This window comes from Heloderma suspectum, chromosome 2 (assembly GCF_057233095.1).
Source record: "Heloderma suspectum isolate Gila_16-S chromosome 2, 16-S_ref, whole genome shotgun sequence".
Taxonomy (NCBI): Eukaryota; Metazoa; Chordata; class Lepidosauria; order Squamata; family Helodermatidae; genus Heloderma; species Heloderma suspectum.
In genome coordinates, this window is record NC_139459.1 from 395,526,341 (window position 1) to 395,551,893 (window position 25,553).

Here is a 25,553-nt window from a genome sequence, read left to right on the forward strand (position 1 = left end):
TGATATGAAAGGCAAAAAAGTACTTTGGCCACATCATGAGAAGACAGGATACCCTGGAGAAGATGCTAATGCTAGGGAAAGTGGAAGGCAAAACGAAGAGGGGCCGACCAAGGGCAAGATGGATGGATGATATTCTGGAGGTGAGGGACTCGACCTTGGGGTAGCTGGGGGTGGCAATGGCCAACAGGAAACTCTGGCGTGGGCTGGTCCATGAAGTCATGAAGAGTCGGAAGCAACTGAACGAATAAACAACAAGCCCAGGTGCTTCAGAGAACATTTCCTGCTGGCCACTGTATCGCTATGGTTTCTGGTTCACTTCTCGTTGCCACCACTGTGCTTCAGCAGAGTGGGGCAGACTGTTGCCCAGTGGCACGGGACATCTTTGACTTGAGAAAGGGTCTCATCTAGCAGAGGTGTGGAAAGGCCTCTTGCTGAGATGTTGGAGAGCAACTGCCAGTTGGCAATGGACAGTTTTTGGCTATACGAGGGAAGAATGGGATGATACAGGATCTCCATGCAATTCCTTATTTCTGTCTTGCCCCAAGTGCATGCAGCTTCAGACAACTCTGGGGGATTATTGGGACCAGCATGCAGAAGCTGAATGCAAGGGGGCACCACCTGTGCTTAGAAGCATTGAAAGGTTTCCAGTGGAGGCTGGTGGCACCAATGCCAGTTGGCAGTCAATGCACTCTGGGTTTCAGTCAGAACCAGTGAGACCTCTCAAGGAGCTATCCAAGGTGCTGAAGCTATCGGGGGGGTGTAAGGTTTGGATAGGTCCTTTAAAGTTCCGGCTAGTTCTGACTGAAACCCAGAGCAGATGCACATGACATCGGTGCCACCAGCCTCCACTTAATGTTTCCATTTCCACATGATGGAAGTGGCGGGGGGAGTGCTCTTTGAGATCCTGTTGGGCTTATATCCCATAACTCTTTCTTCACTCATGCCTGTTTAGCAACAGCATCCTGTGCACATACACATTTAGGAATAAGGAGCAGGGCTTCCATCCATGCCACACGGCAGAGCTCACATACAGTCCTTTGCCCTGGGACCTCTCTTTTCAGAAATCAAAGCATCACACACACACACACACTACTATCTTAACTGCACTGTGAGAACCTAGTCCAGTTATTTCAAAATATTTAAAGGTCTAGGCTTAGAGTGATATTTCTATACCACACTGCCAATTCTGCAACGAGTGTTCCCTAATAGAGTGAATGGTTTCCCCCCACCTGGTTGAGCCATTTGGGCCACACGATGGCATCCTGGTCAACAGAGAAGGTTTGGCGAGTGGCTTCCTGTCTCTCTATACTCCCAAATTTCATTCTAACAACAGACCTATTGGGAAACACCACCCAATTCAGTACGTCAAAGTTGGCTGCCAGGTCTCCAGTCTCGTCCAAATACACTCCATCTGTGGAAGTATTGTAAAACTGGAGATCTCTCAGGAAAGGGTGGAGCTAGAAAGAGACAGCAGCAGCATTTAGAATACAGCTCCCGGGTGCGAGGAGCCCCAGTGATGAAGCGTCTCAGCCCCAGTGGCAAAGCGTCAGCAAACAAGCGAGTTAGGCAACTGTGCAAATGTTGCAATGGGGGGAGGAAGCCAGGGCAGTCGACTCTTTCTTCCCTATTCCGTACTGACAGTAAGTAACTGGAAATAAATAAATATGAATAATTTCCCCACCTTCTCACAGTAAGCAACTAAGTTTTCCAGGGAAAACCCGTGCAGATAAAAAACCAGTTACGAAGGTAGAAAGCCAGCAGGGTAGTGGGGGGCTATCTAGTCTATTGCAATGACTGCCACATGCAGAACTATCTACCTGCTGGATGGAAGTCACGGCTGTGTGCTCGGTGTAACGAGCTCCTGGCTTTCAGGGAACAAGTTCGTTCCCTTGAGGCCAAGGTTGCTGGCCTGCAGAAGGTAAGAGAGGCAGATGGTGGATGAGATCTTCAGGGACCTATTAGCTGTGTCCCACTCCCAGGGTGACAGCTCCTCTGCTGTCATGGAGAATGTGGGTCTAGGGGAATGAGGGCATCATTCTGAGGGAGAGAATGATCCCTTAGAAGGGACCCATTCCTCAGAAGGTGAACAAATACCCACTCGCATCGGGGATGTGCCTCTTGGGGGTGGGGGACTTGTGATAGTGGGAGATTCAGTCATTAGACACATCAACAGCTGGGGTTGTGATGGGTGTGTAGACTGCAGGGTGAATTGCCCTCCTGGTGCAAAGGTTGCAGATATCACGCACCGTCTAGATAGCCTAGTAGATAGTGGTGGGTTGGGGTCAGTGGTTGTGGTTCATGTTGGTACCAATGATGTGGGAAAATGTAGTTGTGTGGTCCTGGAAGCCCAATTTAGGTTGTTAGGTAGGAGGTTGAAATCCAGGACCACCCAGGTAGCTTTCTCTGAAATGCTACCCAGTCCATGTGCATGGCCAGCTAGACAGGCAAAGCTGAGGAGTCTCAATGTGTGGATGAGACGGTGGTGCAGGGAGGAGGGCTTCTGATTTGTTAGGCACCGGTGTCAAGGATAAGGCCTCATGGGGCCAAAGCTGTGGTGGGAAAGAGTTAATTTTACCTTGCATAGTTTTAGATGGTGTTTTCATGTTTTAGGGTAGGAGAGAGTGGGATCCTTCAAGAAGATTCACAAGCCAGGCCACCTGGAGGGAGGAATTGATGTGGGCATACCAGGAATGAAGGCGCCAGGACAGAGGCCTTATCAGGGGCCCAAGGTCGTAAAAGAACTTGGCCTGACAAGAGGCCAGCACAGCTGGAGAGGTGTGAAAAAACCCAGCCCATCCTCCCTGAGGGATGGGAGTGGTGATGAACAAGTGAGTGTGTTGGTAAACAAAAAGGAGGGGGTAGGATTCTGTGTTGACTACAGAGCCATCAATCATGTTACCCAGGCAGATAGCTACCCCATGCCTTGTGTGGACAATCTGACAGAGCTGCTGGCTGGGGCAAAATACATCTCTACCTTAGATTTGACTAAAGGGTACTGGCAGGTCCCATTGGATGAAGATGCTTCACTCAAATCTGCATTTAGTACCCACCTCCGCTTGTTCCAGTTCACTGTTCTTCCTTTCGGCCTGAAGGAGGTGTCAATAATATTCCAGAGGCTAATTAATGGGCTGTTGAATGGGCTGAGGGTAGGGATGGCGGAGAATTTCTCCACGAATCTTCGGTAGGCCGAGTGCCGACGCATTCGGCCCCCCGAAAGTGTTGGGGAAATTCTCCGCCGCCCCCCCCCCGGGATGTGACTTACTGTGGCTGAATGTCCCTCTCGGCGGCAGGTCCCAGCGGCAGTTTGGCGGCGTTTTGTCGGGGGCGGGGGCGGTGGCCAGTCTCCCGACTGGCCGCCGCTGCCACCATTACAAAATAAAAAAGTAAAAAACAAAACAAAAACACACACCTGTGATAGGCTATGTGACTATTTACGTAGCCTATCACAGCTAGATTTCCAAAGTCAGCCGTGATAGGCTACGTAAATCGTCACGTAGCCTATCACGGGTGACTTTGGAAAAAAAAAGAAAAGCACGTACGCAAATGAGTTCCTTATTTGCGTTCCTTATTTTGGCACGTCTAGTCTATGTGAAGATTTACGTAGACTACGGCGAAAATAAGGGCAACACAAATAGCATTCCCTTGGCCCTGTAAGATTATGATTTCTCAGTGAATCACATTCCTGGGCGAGAGAATGTAGTGGCCAATGGGTTGTCTAGACTCTACCAGAGTGATTGAGCTAAATAAAGAAAGTGTAGCTTAGCTGAAGTTTAGAGGTAAACCCCTTAAATCCCATCTTATGGGGGGAGGTGTCAAGGAGAAGACTTCATGGGGCCAAAGCTGTGGTGGGAAAGAGTTACTTTTACCTTGCATAGTTTTAGATGGTGTTTTAGTGTTTTAGGAGAGGAGGGGAGGAAATAGGCCTCTGAGGAAGGTTACCCTGTATAGGTGCTTTTATGCAAATCCCAGAAGCCTCCGAGCCAAAATGGGAGAGTTGGAGTGCTTGATTTTAAAGGAAAACCTGGGCATTACAGAAACCTGGATACAGTGGGCATTATTGCTGACAAATAGGAGCTGGACCAATGATAGAGGCTATGACCAGATGAGCTGTGTCCTTCAAGGCCCCAAAGAAGGACCTGGACCTGGAGTTTCAGAAGTGCATTTCCCCCTGGAATGTACACAATTTCCCCTCATCGCTACATCTGAAACTTTCTCAGAGCCTGATTCCAAGACAACAAGTCCAGCATGGTTCAAGTTTTCATAGTCTTCAGCTGAGCTCTCTCTGACGGAGAGAAGGCATACCTGCCATGGCTGGACCCTTTGAAGTTCCAGCAGGCCACCAGCCACCAACAACATCCACCTGGATCTAGATGAAGAAGCAGCATTTAAGGCACACACCACAACCCAGACAGTGTTGTAAATAATGTAGTTATCCAGAGAGAGGCTTCTGTCATGTATCTCCTGGGGTGGTGGAGTCTCCAGTTGGTCTCTTTCTCTGCATCTTATCCAGCCTTTCACAGACAACTGGTGATTGTTTCACAGACAACCAGGAATCCCCCCGGGATGGCACTTACCTGGGGCGGATGTGACGGCTCTGGCAGCGGCGGCTCTGGCGGCGGCAGCGGTGGCGGCGGCTGGTCTCCTGGCTGGCGGCGGCCGGGCTGCTGCTGCCGTCATTGCCATCCTTGCAGCCGTGATAGGCTACGTAAGAATTTACATAGCCTATCACAGCTAACCCCACCCCCCAAAACACTGAGCATACACAAATGGCGGCGGGTACGGCAGCCGCCATTTGCGTTCCCTATTTTTCACCAATTTATCTTATGTAAATATTTATGTAAGATATATCGGCGAAAAATAGGGAACGCAAATGGCAGCCGCCATAGCTGCTGCCATTTGCCTACGCTCTGTGTTTTTTTTTTGGGGGGTTTAGCCGTGATAGGCTACGTAAATTCTTACATAGCCTATCACGGCTGCCTGGCTGGATGCAAATGGCGGCGGCTACGGCAGCTGCCATTTGCGTCCACAGCAGCCCGTCCGTGGCCGGAAATCCGGCTGCAGACAGCCTGGGGCCAGCCGTCGAGGATTCTGGGGGGGAGGACCGGATCGCCTCCCCCCCATCGAGGATTCCGGGGGGAGGGACGGAGTGCCTCCCCCCCCGCGGAGATTCCGCGAAAAGGTAAGTGACTTTCGTACTTCCCTACAGACAAATTCAGACCAATTCAGACCAGTTCCATTTATTAGCTCATTATTTCCCTTTCAAATTAACCCACGGAAATGGTCAGAAACCACAGGAGAGGTGCTGGAGGTTGACCATGTCATGTAAAGGTCCCACAAACATCCGTGAGTGACCAATCTTAATCACAGGATAAAAGTCCCCTGTGGAGAAGCCCTAACACTGCCAGCATTGTAACGCCGTAACTCAGCGCCCCAACTGATATAGGTTTGATCAAGAAAAGTATTCCCTTGGCATGATCATAATTTGGGACACTGGTGTGGGGAGTGGGGAGAAGAAGACACAGTAGGGGTTATATTTATAGGCTTTATTAACAGAACCTACACAACACTACAGATGATAGGGAGCTGCCATATAGAGAGATCTAGCACTTAGATCACTCAGTTCAGTGAGGCAAACACAGTATCCAGTACAACATCCAGTAATTAAAAAATAACAACAACAAGGCTGTGCAGTTTGCCCAAACATACAGTGGACAAGAGAAAGAACTTTGCACTCATCCATCACGGATCAGCATGATGGAGGGATACAATCATAGGCTCCTCCCCTTGCTTTGAGACACTCCGTTCCCATGACCTCTCCCTTCATTTCCTCCCCCCATGAAATATTCTGCATTCTGCAGTCCCTGAGTATGCTCAGATTTCATTGGGCTGTTTTTAGGGCATCCTCCCATTACGGATCCCCCGATATTTGGTACTTCTGCAAATCGTGGGATCCCCTCAAGCCTGCTGATACCTTCCTCTTGTATGTGCCTTCTGCCCTTTCCTTCCTGAAGGGTAGTTAGTTTCTGAACGGGAGAGAGCTCCTTCCTGACACCTTGGCCTCTGGCCTCAGGATGTCCAGCAGAGTTCTATCTCACCACAGGATGTTTCGCATCTCTATGAAAACGCTGCTCGCATCATGGGGAAGTTTGGAGTGTGTTCTAGTCAGCATGCTGATCAGCATCTTCCTTTTCCATCTCAGACCAGGGAGGCCAGGGACGTGGGGCGTGCACATTATAGTCCCAGGTCCAGCCCCAGACATGATCTGACTTTATAGAGCTGCTAAGAAGACCCTGTTGTCAGCCCTTGGAGTGCCTCTCCAGCTGGGCAGAGTAGAGAGCATCTCTGGGACAGTGAGGCCACCAGTCTGCCTTGGCACAATAATAAGGCAGCTTCAAGATTCCTGCCCAGCGGAGCAGAATAGGTGGACATCTTCCTCTCAGGTAAGAGAAGCTTGCACATCTTTGGCCCGGAAACCACATCACCAGCATTCAGAGAGCTGCTCTGATTTTATAGCCACGCATCCCCCTTCCTGGAAAGATGTTTAGAAAAGAACCTGTGGGCAGGGACCTTTTTTGCTGATTGATTGTAAGCTGCTCTGGGAGCCTTTTTTTGTCTCAGAGTGGGATAAAAATACCTGAAATAAATTAATCAAACTACAAATGTGCATCAATGGCATATCTGTTGCTCAAAAGTAAGGTTGTGCAAAACTGTCCTGTGTGTCACTAGGTGGTGATACATATTAGCTTCAAGTCAAGTAAGATCAAATTGGCATATTAGGAGGAATTTAGTTGGAATCAGGTTGTGATCAAGTGTTCCATGCAAAACATTGAATCTAAAGGGCCTGTGGCCATCCCAGGGTTATCATGCATTCATCAGTCATGACCATGAGGGAATTAGTGAGGGAAGAGACATCAGTCATAATAACAGCCCATGTTTTACTCCTGAATCAGTTTGCTTGCATTCATCACTGTCATACTCATCGGCTTTTGATACCATCAACCATGGTATCCTCCTGGATCAACTCTGTGGGATGGGTATTGGAGGCACTGTGTTGGAGTGGTTCCAGTCCTACCTATGGGGCCAATTTCAGAGAGTAACATGGGGTGACTATTCCTCGGCCCCTTGGCAATTGAGCTATGGGGTGCCACAGGGTACCATCTTGTCCCCAATGTTGTTCAACATCCATATGAAGCCGCTGGGAGCAGTCATTAGGGGATTTGAAGCTAAATGCTATCAGTATGCTAATGACACACAGCTCTGTGTCCCTGCGACATCTGAATCAGGAGAGGCTGTGCAATAACTGAAGCTGAATCCTCACAAGACGGAAGCCCTGTGGGTGAGTGGTTCCTGGGTCCAGGAGATAGGCTCACTGCCTGTTCTGGATGGGGCTGCACTCCCTCTGAAAGATCAGGTCTGTAGTCCAGGGGTACTCCTAGATCCATCATTGTCGCTGGAGGCCCAAGTGGTCGCAGCGGCTTGGAGTGCCTTTTACCAGTTTCAGCTGGTTCACCAGCTACGGTGTCTCCTGGACAGGGATAGCTTGACCATGGTGGTACAGGCATTAGTAACCTCAAGACTGGATTACTGCAATGCGCTCTATGTGGGGCGGCCCTTAAGGCTGGTCCAGAAGGTGGAGCTAGTGCAGAATGCAGCAGCTCAGCTGTTGTCAGGAGGTGCCCTTTTTCAACGTGTAACTCATCTGCTGAGGGAACTGCACTGGCTGCCTATTTGCTACTGGGCCAGGTTTAAGGTATTAGTACTAGTGTACAAAGCCCTAAACAACTTGGGACCAGGAGACTTGAGAGAGTGCCTTCTTCCTTACCAACCTGCCCAGTCACTGAGGTCATCAGAGGGCATGTTCCTGGTGGTTCCACATGGACCTGTGGCCCGGTTGGAGTCCACCAGGAAACGAACCTTCAGTGTGGTGGCCCCCTTCCTGTGGAATTCCCTGCCTTAGGGGTCAGGCAGGCACCAACATTGTGTTCCTTCTGGTGCCTCCTGAAGACTTGGTGTTTCAAGAGGCCTTTCTTTTATGACCAGCTGGGGTTTGTTAAATTCCACTTTGTTGGGGTTGTCTTTTAAAAAAATGTTTTAACTCTTTTAACCTGCTGTTTTATTCTTCTATCGTGTTGTTCACCACTCTGAAGTCTTCTGATGTAGAGAGGTATATAAATATTATAAATAAACAAACTAATTAAATAATTAAATAATTAAATACTGGAGACAGATTCCAAAGACAGAAAAGAATATACTAAGAATCAGATGCCACCATTAGTTTTTGTCATGAGATGCTCCTTGGTATTCAGATCAGGCCTCAGTATAATAATGTAGCACTTGGGAATAAAGATGCAGCCCAGCAAACCAGCACTGGAGGCCAAGATAGAGAAGACCTGCACGGCTACCATGTATTTCCCCTTGGTGCTCAGGTAAGTGGGCACAAAGGACACCCAAACACTGCAAAAGACCAGCATGCTGAAGGTGATCAGCTTGGCTTCATTGAAGGCCCCAGGCAGCTTCCTGGCTAGAAAAGCCACTGTGAAACAGATGGCAGCCAGGAAGCCCATGTAGCCAAGGGCACTGTAAAACATGGCAACAGACCCTTCATTGCATTGTAGGATGATCTGTCTGGACTGGGAGTACGTGTCAGAGTATGGGGATGGGGGAGAGATCTCCAGCCAGATGGTGCAGATGAAAACTTGTATGCTGGAACAAGAAAGGACAATGGTATTGGCCAGACTCTTCCCCAGCCATCTCCTCACCCTGTTCCCTGGCTTTGTGGCCAGGAAGGCCAGCACCACAGTGATCGTTTTGGCCAACACAGAAGACACAGCAACCGAGAAGATGATGCTGAAGGCCGTTTGTTGGAGAAGGCAGGTCACTTTCTTTGGCTGGCCAATGAACAGGAAGGAGGATGAGAAGGAAAGCAGGAGGAAGACAAGGAGAATATAGGAGAGGTCCCGGTTGTTGGCTTTGACTATCGGAGTGTCTAAGTATTTAATGAAGATTCCTAACACTAAACCCGTGGTTACAGTGGAGAGTAGGGCCAAGGAAACCAAGATGATCCCCAAAGGTTCTTCATAGGACAGGAAGGTTATATCCTTGGGGATACATTGATCTTGGTCCTTGTTTGAATGCTTATCTTCTGGACACTTGTCACAGTGATCTGCATCTGAAAAGGAGAGTGACTTCAGCATAACCAATTTCAATATGTTTACGTAGATAATACTTCCTTATACAAATTCATCCTATTTTACGGATTTAACAATATGATATACATATTCATAACTTACCATTTAAAATTGAACTCTGTGGCATACTTACGAAATTGACAGAGCAATTTCATGTCTTTATTAAGTCAGTCCTTTTAGGATAAAAAAGATGGTTTACCAACCCCCCCCCCCATGCATGTTTACTGAGAAGTAAGAACTACTGTGTTGAATGGAGCTTACTCCCACATAACCACATGTAAGACTGCAGCCTCGAAAGTATTAATGCCACTCCTGTGATTCTCTACTAAGAAGTAAGCCATCTCAGTTTTGTACAAGTAAAATTGAGAATACACCCAATACTAGAGAGAAAAGAAAGAGCTGCAAACTGCTTCACCCTCTGCTATTTAAGCCCACCTAGCTTAGTTTATGCCATCTGAGACTGTGGGGAGCAGGCAGTTGAAACTAGGGACCACACATGTGGTTCTGAACAAAAGATAGGATATTATTTAGACAGTCACCTGGCAGCTGGGTGGATATCTTGTCAGCACCAGGTGAAGAATGGTTCTGTTTCTTTGTTTTTAATTTTATTTTCCCAGCCCTTCTTTAACTGCCAGATTTTCTCACCTCTCGTGATTTTACATGGCAACTATGCTGCTGTTTTATCTTATCATTATAAACTTGCTGGCTCTGTTGTGTTTCTTATTTCTTCCTGTAATTCACCCTCAGAAGGACAGGAGATAAGAGTAATCAATGAATAAATAAAATGCACGAGGGCTGATGATGCTAAACTCTGCCCCCATCCAGAGCACCACCTCCCCTCTATACACATGGTCCATCCTCCAAGGAAAATTTCTTGCAACTCACTTTGCGAAATCAAGTATGGATGTTACAAATATAGAAAACAAGAGAAGTCCAAGTTAAGATATATGAGCGTCAGGGTTCCACTTATGACCTGGACTCCCTGAGCAACTCCTTAAGGATCTCTTGCCTCCTTCAGAGTCCCACCTTCCTTCTTTTATCTTCCCCTTTAGGCTATAGGCATGTGGTGATTGACACTCTAGACACAGGGTTTAGCCAGAACAGTTTACGGGTAAATTAAAGCAAGCAAATTACAACTAAAGGTATTGACACAATAGAGCTGAGTGAAACAAAAGCCCTTAAAAGCAAATTCAAGTTGAGAAAGGCAAGTTCCTCTACCCTAGCTGTACTTAGACTTCTTCAGGCTGCTTCTTCCTGCTCTCTCTTCAGGCTCTGGTCTCCCTGATGCTGCTCTTACTGGCTCTCTCCTCCCCCAAACCAAAAGTACTGCTTCAAACCTGAAGAAATGAAACTTAACTCAAGGAATGAAACTGAAACTTAACCGGAGAAATGAAACTACTCCTCTCAGGGATACCCCTCCCAATAACACCCAGGCCTCTATGCCTGACCCTTTTTCTTGGCTCTGTAGGCCTCAAACTGATTTTATGGAGCAATCGTATGGCCCCTAGGCAGACTCTGGGAGGCCATAGGATGGTTCAGATTCTTGGAGCCAGGAATGTGAGCTCCACATCCCCTCCCCCTCATAGCCAGTGCAGAGAGAACCACACAGGTGACCTTGGAGAGGAGGGAAAAGGGGCAGGCCAGTGGGTGGGGAGAGCAGGGGAGGGGACTGGGGAGGCCTGTTTATGCTGTATCCCCAACCCTCCCCAGCCTCCTTCCTTCCAGCTCTGCAGAGCCCCAGCTAGATTGGGGGAAAAGCCTGTCTAGCTGAGATGCAGAGAAGGAGAAGGGCGGAGGCAAAAATCGCCTCTGCTGCTCCTCCCACCTTGCATTAGATGGCCGAAAGCCTCCCAGTTTGGAGGCTTATGGCCACCCTGATATGACTGTGCCCCCTATCATTTTTCCTTTGGAGTCACCTACCTTCCTGAGTGGAGATGGTCCCTTCTGCGCAGGGAGCACAGCCATAGCAGCAAATCGACTCTCCTTCTGTAACCACCTTGGCGTATCCAAGGCCACAGCTATCGACGCACCTTGAAGAGGGCAGGGTCTAGCCATCGAGAGAAGGAGCATCATGCAAAAGGCATTATTGGTCATTTATCCATGGAAGGGAATCATCTAGACCCTGATGGGAGCTGTAGCCCCAGGCCTGATTTAACTACAAAGGGACTCCAGGACCTGGATGGTTTCAAAACAGAGAATGCTGAGTTGAAAATGCATCATCTGGCTCAATGACTTGTTTGTCTAATAAAGAAGTGTGAGACCGTATCATTCAAGATTGTGGAAGGTATACAATTGTGGTGCTTGAAGAATAAAGTTGTTGTATTTTAGTATACACATCAGAAAGCTTGATATACAGAAGTCTAAAAAAACTTGTATCTTTAGGTTTAATTACTTTATTTATTTATTAAATTTATTAATCGCCATCTGGCTGGTCACCCAGCCACTCTGGGCAATGTACAGCATATAATAAAACAGTTTAAAACAATAAAATTCTACAATAAAAACGTTTTCTAAAATACCCTAACCCACCCCAAATGCCTGCTTGAGCAACCATGTTTTTAATGCATGGCAGAAGCTCATTAAAGAGGGGGCATGGCGGAGTTCCCTAGGGAGGGAGTTCCACAGAGTGGGGGCCACCACAGAAAAGGCCCTCTCCCTCGTCCCCACCAGTCTAGCTGTCCTGGCTGATGGGACAGAGAGAAGGCCATCCGAGGCTGATCTTGTTAAGTGGCCTTAAGATAGGCTGGGCCAGAACCATATAGAGTTTTAAAGGTGAAAACCAACACCTTGAATTTGGCCCGGAAAACAACTGGTAACCAGTGCAACTCCTTCAGCACTGGAGTGATGTGACCTCGCTGGCGGCTGCCTTTAATCAGGCGAGCCGCCGCGTTCTGTACCAGCTGCAGCTTCCAAACCATCTTCCAAACCCATGTAGAGCGCAGTACAGTAATCTAAACGAGAGGAGACCAGGGCATGTACTACCAATGGGAGCAGATGGTCGGGAAGGAAGGGGCGCAGCCGCCGTATCAGATGGAGTTGATACAGCGCTGTCCAGCTCACTCCATGGACAGCTGGGAGTCCAAAATGACCCCCAGGCTGCAGACCTGGTCTTTCAAGGGTAGCCATACCCCATTCAACACCAGGTCAACATCTCTCAGCCTCCTCTTGTCTCCCACCAAAAGTACCTCGGTCTTGTCAGGGTTGAGCTTCAGCTTATTCCTCCCCATCCAGCCACTCACCGTCTCCAGACATTTGGACAGGGATTCTACAGCCAACCTTGGTGAAGATTTGAACGAGAGGTAGAGCAGTGTGACATCCGCATACTGATGACACCACACCCCAAACCTCCTGATGATAGCCCCCAGCAGCTTCACGTAGATGTTAAATAGCATCGGGGAGAGGATGGAACCCTGTGGCACCCCACAAGTGAGTGGCCATGGGTCTGAAACCTCCTCTCCCAGTGCTACCCTCTGGTACCTGCCGGAGAGGAAGGACCGGAACCACTGCAATACGGTGTCTCCAATGCCCAACCCCTCCAGGCAGTCCAGGAGGATACCGTGGTCAATGGTATCAAAAGCTGCTGAGAGGTCGAGGAGAACAAGGAAGGAGCATTCACCCCTATCCAGAGCCCTTCTCATATCATCCACCAAGGTGATCAAGGCCATTTCTGTCCCATGCCCAAGCCTGAAGCCCGACCGAAATGGGTCTAGATAATCGGTTTCTTCCAAGTGTGCCTTCAACTGCATCGCCACTACCTGCTCAATCACCTAAATTAGATATTTAGTTTATATATTTGAGAAAGGAGTTAGGCCTCTGAACCCATCTAGTTCACCTAGCTGACTTGTGGATTTGATGGATTAATACTACCTTAGGTATTATTAAAACTTAACCAACACTTAGGAAGTGTTTTCCTGATGTTCAGCTGGAATTTTACAGGAAGCCAGATTCTGGCTGAACATCAGGAGAAATGTCCTGACTGTTAGAGCAATACGACAATGGAACCCATGACCTAGGGAGGTGGTGGGCTCTCCCACACTGGAGGCATTCAAGACGAGGCTGGACAGCAACCTGTCAGGGATGCTTTGACTTGGATTCCTGCACTGAGCAGGGGTTGGACTCGATGGTCTTGTAGGCACCTTCCAACCCTACTATTCCATGATTCTATGAAGCATTTGCCTAACTGATCGGAAACTAAGCCCTATGAGGAGAGACTGAAAGAACTGGGCATGTTTAGCCTGGAGAAGAGAAGACTGAGGGGAGATAGGATAGCGCTCTTCAAGTACTTGAAAGGGTGTCACAGAGAGGAAGGCCAGGATCTCTTTTCAATCATCCTAGGGTGCAGGACACAGAATCATGGGCTCAAGTTACAGGAAGCCAGATTCCGGCTGAACATCAGGAAAAACTTCCTGACTGTTAGAGCAATATAACAATGGAACCCATGACCTAGGGAGGTGGTGGGCTCTCCCACAGTGGAGGCATTCAAGGTGAGGCTGGACAGCCATCTATCAGGGATGCTTTGACTTGGATTCCTGCACTGAGCAGGGGGTTGGACTCAATGGTCTGACAGGCCCCTTCCAACCCTGCTATTCTATGATTCTATGATTCTAGCTTGACTACATGGCTTCTAGTGACTTTGTGGGATTTAGTTTAGAAGGGATCCCAAGAAATACTGCTCTTGGCCTTGACCTTCACTATTCCTTTCCTTTCCTAATCCCACTCACATTTCCTGCCTGGGGTCTTCACTTCCGTTTCAGGTGTTAGCCAAAGCAGCTGCTGTGTTCCCTGAGGCAGAGAAGACTCAGGTGGGCACTGGGCAGAAGCTCCTGGTCAAGGGGGTCATGCAGAGGCTCTTCTCTCCCCTTCCTACCAGCTGGGCCTGGCACACACCCTTTCATCCTTCCCCGTCCACTTCTGAGGACACAACACCAACCTTAGCTGAGGATCCACCATGGAGCTTCCTGTGACAGCTGGGGGGTGGGATGGAAATCCAAGAGGGGATTTCTCTTCTGAGGCTGTCATTCTCTTTACAGCTTTGGACTGGAAAATCCCCGGTATCCTATGACCCCTCAGACACTGTCTAGGGACAAGAGGATTGCTCTCGAAAGAGCAAATATGTTGTATGAGGTATAAACATCAAAACGTTTGATATATCTGTAGGCAATTTTAAGGCAATGGCCGTTTCAGGCATATCCAAGAGACATAGCTAAAATGGCTGTCTGAACCAAAGTTTGCTATTGGCCTGTTACTGGCAGGAAGCTTGACTTGGGGAAAAGGGAACTTTATGAAAAACATTCTTGCTCAATACAGTTTATGTCCAGAACAGGTCAAACCCACAGAGGACAAGTTGGGAAATTTCTATAGAACTGTACAAGGAAAAATAAAACATCAGTAAATATGAATAAATATGAGGAGGTGGGATTCAAAGACTGCAGTAGCCAATCAGACTACAGTAAGCAATCACATTTAAAGTTAAGGGAAGATACTGGATGAGGTTGCTCCCAGCAGGGAGGAATCTCTGCTGGCCAAAAGCTATCTTGGTAATGTATCCACTGTGCTTTGTCTTGTTTTCCTTTCCTGTTGTAACCTTTCTCAACAAATACCATGACATCAATTTCTTTCTATAACTGTCTTAAATACATTTGCTTGGTGTTAATACATGTTAAAATATAATCTATGAGCATCTGTTTATAAAGCAACTGTGTTGAGCGTAACATGACTGAGTCCTTCTGAGCATCAGAAAAACCACATCTCTATGGACCCAGATTTGTTGTTGTTGTTGTTGTTCAGTCGTTCAGTCGTGTCCGACTCTTCGTGACCCCATGGACCATAGCACGCCAGGCCTTCCTGTCCTGCGCTCTCTCCCAGAGCGTGCTCAAGTTCATATTCATTGCATCCGTGATGCTATCTAGCCATCTCATCCTCTGCCGGCCCCTTCTCCTTTTGCCTTCAGTCTTTCCCAGCATCAGGGTCTTTTCCAGGGAGTTTTCTCTTCGCATTAGGTGGCCAAAATATTGGAGCTTCAGCTTCATTATCTGTCCTTCCAATGAGCACTCAGGGTTGATTTCCTTTAGGATGGAGTGATTGGACCTCCTTGCAGTCCAGGGGACTCGTAAGAGTCTTCTCCAGCACCACAGTTCGAAAGCATCAATTCTTCGGCGCTCAGCCTTCCTTATAGTCCAGCTCTCACAGCCATACATTACTACTGGGAAAACCATAGCTTTGATTAGACGGACCTTTGTCGGCAAGGTGATGTCTCTGCTTCTTACTATGCTGTCTAGGTTTGCCATAGCTTTCCTCCCAAGGAGCAAGCGTCTTTTAATTTCATGGCTACAGTCACCGTCTGCGGTGATCTTGGAGCCCAAGAAAGTAAAATCTGTCACTGCTTCCATTTCTTCCCCTTCTATATGCCAGGAAGTGATAGGGCCAGATGCCATGATCTTAGTTTTTTTAATGTTGAGTTTCAAACCAGCTTTTGCACTCTCCTCTTTCACCCTTAACAAGAGGCTCTTGAGATCCTCTTCACTTTCTGCCATTAGGGTGGTATCGTCTGCATATCGGAGGTTGTTGATAATTCTCCCGGAAATCTTAATTCCGACCTCTGATTCATCCAACCCGGCATTTCTCATGATGTACTCTGCATATAAGTTAAATAAGCAGGGTGACAATATGCAGCCTTGTCGTACTCCTTTCCCAATTTTGAACCAATCGGTTGTTCCATCTCTGGTTCTTACTGTTGCTTCTTGACCCTCGTACAGGTTTCTCAGGAGACAGGTAAGGTGATCTGGTACTCCCATCACTTTAAGAATTTGCCACAGTTTGTTGTGATCCACACAATCAAAGGCTTTAGCGTAGTCAATGAAGCAGAAATAGACGTTTTTCTGGAATTCTCTTGCTTTCTCCATGATGCAGCGAATGTTGGCGATTTGATCTCTAGTTCCTCTGCCTCTTCGAAACCCAGCTTGTACTTCCGGTAGTTCTCAGTTCGCATACTGCTGAAGCCTAGCTTGTAGGATTTTGAGCATCACCTTGCTGGCATGTGAAATGAGCGCAATTGTGCGGTAGTTTGAACACTCTTTGGCGTTGCCCTTCTTTGGAATTGGAATGTAAACTGACCTTTTCCAGTCTTGTGGCCACTGTTGAGTGTTCCAGATTTGTTGGCATATTGAATGCAGCACTTTAACAGCATCATCTTTTAGGGTTTTAAATAGCTCGGCTGGAATACTGTCATCTCCGCTAGCTTTGTTGTTACTAATGCTTCCTAAGGCCCACTTGACTTCACTCTCTAGGATGTCCGGCTCAAGTTCAGTGACCCCACTATCATGGCTATCAGGGACATTCAGATCTTGCCTGTATAGTTCTTCTGTGTATTCTTGCCACCTCTTCTTAATCTCATCTGCTTCTGTTAGGTCCCTGCCTTCTTTGTCCTTTATCATGCCCATCTTTGCACAAAACGTTCCCTTGAGATCTCCAATTTTCTTGAAGAGATCTCTAGCCTTTCCCATTCTGTTGTTTTCCTCGATTTCTTTGCATTGTTCATTTAAGAAGGCCTTCTTGTCTCTCCTTGCTATTCTCTGGAACTCTGCATTCAGTTGGGTATATCTTCCCCTTTCTCCTTTGCTTTTCGCTTCCCTTCTTTCGTGAGCTACTTGTAAAGCCTCCTCAGACAGCCACTTGGCTTTCTTGCATTTCTTTTTCTTTGGGACGGATTTCGTTGCTGCCTCCTGAACAATGTTACGGACCTCCGTCCATGGTTCCTCAGGCACTCTGTCTATCAGGTCTAATCCCTGAAATCTATTCCTCACCTCCACTGTATATTCATCAGGGATATGATTTAGGTCATACCTGAAAGGTTTAGTGGTTTTCCCTACGTTCTTCAATTTAAGCCGAAATTTTGCAAGAAGCAGCTCATGATCTGAGCCACAGTCAGCTCCAGGTCTTGTTTTTACTGACTGTATGGAGCTTCTCCATCTTTGGCTGCAAAGGACATAATCAATCTGATTTCGATATTGACCATCTGGTGACGTCCATGTGTAGAGTCGTCTCTTGTGCTGTTGGAAAAGAGTGTTTGCTATGATCAGCATGTTCTCTTGGCAAAACTCTATTAGCTATGGACCCAGATACACACACAAAATAGGAGGCTGTTAAGGTAACAAGAGCTTCTGCCTAATTAGATGCATTATCGCCATATTATTTCTCCTATATATCTATGTCTAGAAGAATTTATGTACATAGGCTGTATTTATTGATTCATTAGATTTGTATACTGCCCAACTGGCAAATGTCCTTGGGATGGTTTACAATAGGGATGTCCGCGGCATCCGCCATGGACTCAAAAGAGTCCATAGTCCGTGGTGGAACGGATGTACTCACCTCCACCTCCCAGACCCATGTGACTGAATCCTCCCTCATCACTGATGTGTAGTGGATGCCATTTGCATTCCTGCTTTTTCATGCAATAGGCTACGCAACTATCTATGCAAATTCAAATGTGTAGCCTATTATGAGAAAATACAGGGACACAAACAGCATCGCGGATGCCATTTGCAACCGGATCACTTCCTCTTTCCACCTAGCAGCAGTATGGATGGCAATGGTGGCCATATTGCTGGCGGAACGGAGCTGGCCAACAAGAATTCCAGGAGGGGAGGAACGGATAGCCTCCCCCCCCCCCAGTGGACCCCCCCACAGATGCAAGGTAAGAGATTCATATATCCCTAGTTTACAATCATAAAATCAAACAACACTGAGGAGCCAGCAGTAAAATTAATAATCAAAGCCACAAAGATTAAATGCCTGCTTAAAGAAGAAGGCCTTAACCTGGCATCTAAACGTATACAATGAAGATGTCAGGTGGATCTCCCAGGGAATGGCATTCCACAGATTTGGGGTGGGGGGACTACAGAAATGGCTCTTTCCCTGGTAGCCACCCATCACAACTTTTTCACTAAGAAACAATTCAGAATTTATCTTATCTAGCTGTCTTTATGTGTTTTAATCTTATGGGAATCCTATGCATGCTTAGACAGACAAAAGTCCTACAAATCCCAGCATTCTCCAGCCACCATGGCTGGCTGGGGAATGCTGGGATTTGTTGGGCTTTGTCTGTCTAAACATGCATAGGATTGCGCCCTAAGACAGTGAGCCTAATTTGTAGGACAGCTACATAATATGAGGTAATTCCTACACAAAAAAACAGTATAAGTATGTTCTGATTTTGGAATGAGGTAGCTTCTCTACCATCTAAGTGTTCACTTGCCAGCTCAACTGTCTATTCAGAACTCAACAGGAAACTTGGTACACAGCCGAAAGCTCTCCTTTCAGACTATAGGCTAGAAATCTTTTAGTAACAAGAAATGTTTAGGAAATACTATTTTCTGTTGAACTATTATGATCTTAAAACCTTTAGTGATGCTCTGCTTTATAATAATTTTTTGTCTTAGCTTAGCCAATATGTGGTATTTTGAGATTATGCTTTCTTGAGAGTTAATACGTTATAATAAAAATGAAAAACGGATCCAAATATTTTTCCTTTGCTAATTCCTATTAGTACAAAACCAAAGACTGAAGCCGCCTAAAACAACTTCTTGGTTTATCTTCTGTGTGAGGTGTATCTTTTGCGTGAAGTGTATTACTCACCTGTAGATAGCTTCCCAAATGCTTGAACAGCCTTCCCCAACCTGGTGCCCTCCAGACGTTTTTGACTGCAACCCCCAGCATTCGCGGCTATTGGCCATGCTTGCTACGGCTGATGGGAGTTGAAGTCCAAACCATCCGGAAGTCACCAGGTTGTGAAAGGCTGGTCCTAATATTCCACCAGGAGTGAACAATGAATGAACCTCACAGCCCCTAACCTGAGCATTGCCGAGATGGCCGTTCTCTGGTGATAATCCATACCGAAACAATGCCATCTGAAAAGGAGCAGTCTAGGAGAATCCCTCTAAGTTTCTTGCTGGCCTTTGCATCGCTGTGGTTTCTCTCTCAACTCTTGTAGAGCTGGGGATTTCCGCTTTCTCTCAGCTGCCAGTTTGAAATGGACCTCGCTGGGCTAGATTGGGGCTCCCTAATCTTTTGGGACCCATCAGCACATTTGGCATTTTGAAAGGTTCCCTGAGCACCACTACAAATTGTCTGCTGTGGGGGGTGTGGGGGCCAATCACAAAAATGTTAAGAGCACCCCTCTTATCTGTGTGTGCGCGTGCATGCGAGTGTGTGTGCGTGAATGTTTCCTCTGTGTGTGCTACCACTCTCGCTTCTCTCTCTCTCTCCCCTCACCCCCACCCCACGGGTGTTTCCCCGCTCTTTCTCTCTTGCATTTTTCTTTCTGATGTGTATTTGAGTGTGTACTGCCCCTTTACATTATTTCCCCGTCCTACGGTTGTCAGGGGCTTATCACATGGCTATTGGAGTTGGGCTTCAGTTCAGAGCAAGCAGCTAAGCAGAGAACAGCTCTCCTGCTGGCCGGCAGGACCTAGATATCTTTTTTCCCAAGAACTTGACACACAGATGATCCAGCCTGAACTGCTGGTCGAAGCCAACGTAGGAGGGAGCCACCCCAAGGGAGGGGCATCCCTGAGAAGCAAGTCTGGCCCTGAAGTTCATGCCCAGGCTGCTGGCAGCTTCTCTTAACTTCCACCTTGTATCCTCTATTGATATTCATAGATGTGTGGATTAGATGGTTCTATGCAGTCTGAGAGTTTCCTAGGTTCTGCATTTGTAAAGAAGCTGGTCATTTACTAATGTAGCTTGCAGCCTTGTTTCCTGGAGTGTGTTGGTTGCGAAGGGAGATAACGACACTTTCTCTCTGGCCTTTGTTTCATCTGTCTGTTTCTTTCTCTGTCTCTGTCTTCCTCTCTGGCCGGCCTGCCTGCCTTCCTTCCTTCCTTCCTTCCTTCCTTCCTTCCTTCCTTCCTTCCTCCATGGAGTCAAATAGGTGCCAGAGTACCAGCCAGAGTGCTGGCCATCACTACATGACTTAGATTCTGGCAATGAGCAGGGGTTGGACTCAATGGTTTTATAAGCCCCTTCCAACCCTACTATTCTATGATTCTAGGATTCAACATCTTGTGGAATAAGTTAATTCCATAGTCTATGACCCAGGGCCAATTGGATGTGGTTATTGGGGAGATGTCAAGATTAAATATAGACATTCTGGGTGTCAGTGAACTGAAATGGACTGGAATGGGCCACTTCACATCAAATGACCACCAGATCTACTACTGTGGACAAGAGGGCCACAGAAGAAATGGAGTAGTCTTCATAATTAATAATAAAGTGGCTAAAGCAGTGCTTGGATACAATCCAAAAAACGACAGAATGATCTCAATTCAAATTCAGGGTAAGCCATTTAACATCACAGTGATCCAAATATATGCCCCAAACACAGATGCTGAAGAAGCAGAAGTAGATCAGTTCTCTGAGGATCTGCAGCACCTACTGGATAATACGCCAAAAAAAGATGTGATTTTCATTACAGGAAACTGGAATGCTAAGGTGGGTAGTCAAACGACACCTGGAAGTACAGGCAAGCATGGTCTGGGAGAACAAAATGAAGCGGGACATAGGCTGATAGAATTTTGCCAAGACAACTCACTGTGCATAACAAACACTCTCTTCCAACAACCTAAGAAGAGACGACTTTATACATGGACTTCACCAGACGGTCGACACCGAAATCAGATTGACTACATCCTTTGTAGCCAAAGGTGGCGGACATCTATGCAGTCGGTAAAAACAAGAACTGGAGCTGATTGTAGTTCAGATCATGAACTTCTTATTGCACAATTTAGAATCAGACTCAAGAGAATAGGGAAGACCCACAGATCAGGTAGATATGAGCTCACGAATATTCCTCATGAATATGCAGTGGAGGTGAAGAATAGATTTAAGAGACTAGATAGAGTAGATAGGGTGCCGGAAGAACTATGGACAGAAGTTCGCGACATTGTTCAGGAGGCAGCAACAAAAAACATCCCAAAGAAACAGAAAACCAAGAAGGCAAGATGGCTGCCTGCTGAGACACTGGAAGCAGCCCAAGAAAGAAGGAAAGCAAAAGGCAACAGTGATCGGGGGAGATTTGCCCAATTAAATGCAAAATTCCAGAGGCTAGCCAGAAGAGATAAGGAATTATTTTTAAACAAGCAATGTGCGAAAGCGGAAGAAGATAACAGAATAGGAAGGACAGGAGACCTCTTCCAGAAAATTAGAAACATCGGAGGTAAATTCCAGGCAAAAATGGGTATGATCAAAAACAAAGATGGCAAGGACCTAACAGAAGCAGAAGAGATCAAGAAAAGGCGGCAAGAATATAGGGAAGATCTGTATAGGAAGGATAACAACATCGGGGATAGATTTGATGGTGTGGTCAGTGAGCTAGAGCCAGACATCCTGAAGAGTGAGGTTGAATGGGCCTTAAGAAGTATTGCTAATAACAAGGCAGCAGGAGCTGACAGTATCCCAGCTGAACTGTTTAAAATCTTGCAAGATGATGCTGTCAAGGTGATGCATGCCATATGCCAGCAAATTTGGAAAACACAAGAATGGCCAGCAGATTGGAAAAAATCAACCTATATCCCCATACCAAAAAAGGGAAGCACCAAAGAATGTTCAAACTATCGAACAGTGGCACTTATTTCACATGCCAGTAAGGTCATGCTCAAGATCTTGCAAGGTAGACTCCAGCAATTCATGGAACGAGAATTGCCAGATGTACAAGCTGGGTTTTGAAAAGGCAGACGAACTAGAGACCAAATTGCCAATATCCGCTGGAGAGTGGAGAAAGCCAGGGAGTTTCAGAAAAACATCTATTTCTGTTTTATTGACTATTCTAAAGCCTTTGACTGTGTGGATCATAACAAACTGTGGAAAGTTCTTGGTGGTATGGGGATACCAAGTCATCTTGTCTGCCTCCTGAGGAATCTCAGGAGACCAAGTAGCAACGGTAAGAATAGACCACGGAACAACGGACTGGTTTAAGATTGGGAAAGGAGTACGGCAGGGCTGTATACTCTCACCCTACCTATTCAACCTGTATGCGGAACACATCATGCGACGTGCTGGGCTTGATGAAGCCAAGGCTGGAGTTAAAATCGCTGGAGGAAACATTAACAATCTCCGATATGCAGATTATACCACTTTGATGGCTGAAAGTGAGGAGGAGCTGAGGAACCTTATGACAAATGTGAAAGAAGAAAGTGCAAAAGCTGGGTTGCAGTTAAACCTAAACAAAACCAAGATTATGGCAACCAACTTGATTGATAACTGGCAGATAGAGGGAGAAAACAATGAGGCAGTGACAGACTGTGTCTTTCTAGGCACAAAGATTCCTGCAGATGCTGACTGCAGCCAGGAAATCAGAAGACGTTTACTTCTTGGGAGGAGAGCAATGACAAATCTTGATAAAATAGTGAAGAGCAGAGACATCACACTGACAACAAAGGTCCACATAGTTAAAGCAATGGTATTCCCCATAGTAAACTATGGCTGCAAGAGCTGGACCATAAGGAAGGCTGAGCGAAGGAAGATTGATGCTTTTGAACTGTGGTGCTGGAGGAAAATTCTGAGAGTGCCTTGGACTGCAAGAAGATCAAACCAGTCCATCCTCCAGGAAATAAAGCCAGACTGCTCACTTGAGGGAATGATTTGAAAGGCAAAACTGAATTACTTTGGCCACATAATGAGAAGACAGGATACCCTGGAGAAGAGGCTGATGCTAGGGAAAGTGGAAGGCAAAAGGAAGAGGGGCCGACCAAGGGCAGGATGGACGGATGATATTCTGGACGTGATGGACTTGACCTTGGGGGAGCTGGGGTGGCGACGGCCTACAGGAAGCTCTGGCGTGGGCTGGTCCATGAAGTCATGAAGAGTCGGAAGCGACTGACTGAATAAACAACAACAAAACAACAAATAGTCTAACTCTGTGCTGTGTGAAGAAGTCCTTACTTTTATCTGTCCTGAATCTCCCACCAATCAGCTTCATGGGATGACCCCTTTGGGATCTGGTATTATGAGAGAAGGGGGATTTATTCTGTGGCATGCAGAAGAGCGCTAGCAATCTTCAGAAATTAAAGCATCATATATAATGCAACACCTACCACGCAAAGACCTTTTCAATTTTCCCAGGCCTTTAAATCCTTGCATGCTCTTGTGTTGTCTATTAAAACCCCCCACCTCCATGATGTTTTTATGCTGGCTGTTCTTTGCCTGTTTTTAAAATCTTGTTTTATCTTTTGTATCATATTGGAATTTTGTGAGCTGTCCTGGAAAAACAATGTTTTGAAGATAGCAGCAGCCAACCCTTCAAGACTGCACTGGGAGAACGTCGTCCAGTTATTTTGAAACTTACGAAGCTCTAAGCTTACAGCGTTACTTCTGTGCTGCGTGGCCAGTGCTGCAGTGAGTGTTCCCTAATGGATGAAATGGACTCCCCCACCTGGTTGAACCATCTGGGCCACACGATGGCATCCTGGTCGATGGAGAACGCTTGGTCCGGACATCCCTGTTTGCCTACGCTCCCGAATTTCACTCCAGCAACAGAGTTATTGGGAAGCACCACCCAGTTCACGATGTCAAAGTCGGCTGCCAGTTCCCCCTTCTCGTCCAAATATACTCCATCCATGGAAGCGTTGTAAAACCTGGGATCTCTCAGGAAAGGGTGGAGCTAGAAAAAGAAAGCAGCAGCATTTAGAATGCAGGAAACCAGAGATGAGGCCCCTCACCAGTTCTTAAGGAACTCCACTGACTCCTGGGGGCCATCTACACGACAACAGAAGGCTTCAGGGTGTTATCTGCATTTTCACAGATAATACCCTGAATACCCATCAGGGACACATGAAGCAAGAAAAGTGGAGTTTACTGTACCTAGAATTTCACTTTTTGCCATCACACAGTGCTTGAAATCATATTTCTGGGTCGGGTGGGAGGAGTAGAACTGAACCTTATGAACCCAGGGGCTGCTCAACCAATGAGAGAGGCTTGTGTCCCACCGCTGTCCGGGCACCCTACTGCTATTACTTTATTATGAATGGCACAGGATCTACTTCACAATTCTGAAGTGTTATGAGCACTTTGCATTGAAGAAACTGAAATCCCCAATTATCCAGTACAGCATCTGAAGGCTCCCCCTGAGAGCACCCTACCAACACAATTTTGCCCCATTCCAGCAAACAGTCAGGGAGTTACAGCTCCCATCCCCTTTTCCCCTTTATGTGCACTTTTCAAGCTGTGAAGTATCACAAGCATCAGAGAAGTGCATAATCCTGGCTCTCAAAAGTGATGGTCTGGGAAATAGAGGCTAGTTACTCCCACTGGCAAGAAGAAAGTGCAGCGTGATCCTGAAGACTCAAAAGAGCGCTCTAGCTCTTTGATGAGTTGGAAAGGCAGGCTAATTACTCCCTTGGGGACAGTAGTGTCCTTTTCTCCTTCCCTTCTGGGTATTCTTTAGTTGTAGGTGTATTGCACGACTGTGAAGTTGTAAGTGTATTGCGCAAAGCTGTAGGTATATTGTTACTGTGAAGTTGCAAGTGTTTCGCAACTGTGAAATACCAAGGCTGGCTGCCCTCTCTCCTTCCCTTTGGGGTATTCCTTAGTTGTAGGCGTATCGCGCCACTGTGAAGTTGTAGGTGTATTGCAGTAACGTGGTTGCGAAATACCGTGGCTGCAGGCTCCTGCTACTGGCTGCCCTTCCTCCTCCCTTCAGCTCTGTGTATTCTTTATTGTGCACTACATATAAACTGGCTAGTCCACTACTGTGAATGAAACAGTTACTGTTATTATGAATGGGGAAAGGAGGCTACTTATTGTGAAAGCAGCCCTACTGCAAATGGGGGGAAAGAGGGGAGGGGGGAGGGGAGAGGTGGCCCCACCCTTCACCATGTCGCCTGCAGGTCATAGCCAGGTCACAGAGGCATGTCCAGCACTTAATGCGGGCAGACAGAGCACCGTCCAAAGCCACATTTAAGAAAAACAGTAAAAGGACTTCATGAAAATGTGCATTTTGGGGACGGACACTGCAGGATGGCATCAGATTGGCAACAGCATCATCTGTCACAAACGACCCCCATGCACTTCACCATCACATTAAATTGGCCGTGTAGATTGGCCCCTGGTCTATTTCTGAGTCAAATTCAACCTGCTAGTGCTTACATAAGAACATCAGAGTAATGCTGCATCAGACCAAGGATCCATCTGCTCCATCATTCTGTTCACACAGTGGCCAACCAGCTGTCTATGGTGACCCCAGCTGTGAGACATGAGTACAACCCTCCTACCCATGTTCCCCAGTGAGTGGTGTACACAGGCATACTGCCTCTGATACTGGAGGTAGCATATTGCCATTAAGACTAGCAGCCATTGATGTCCTTCTCCATG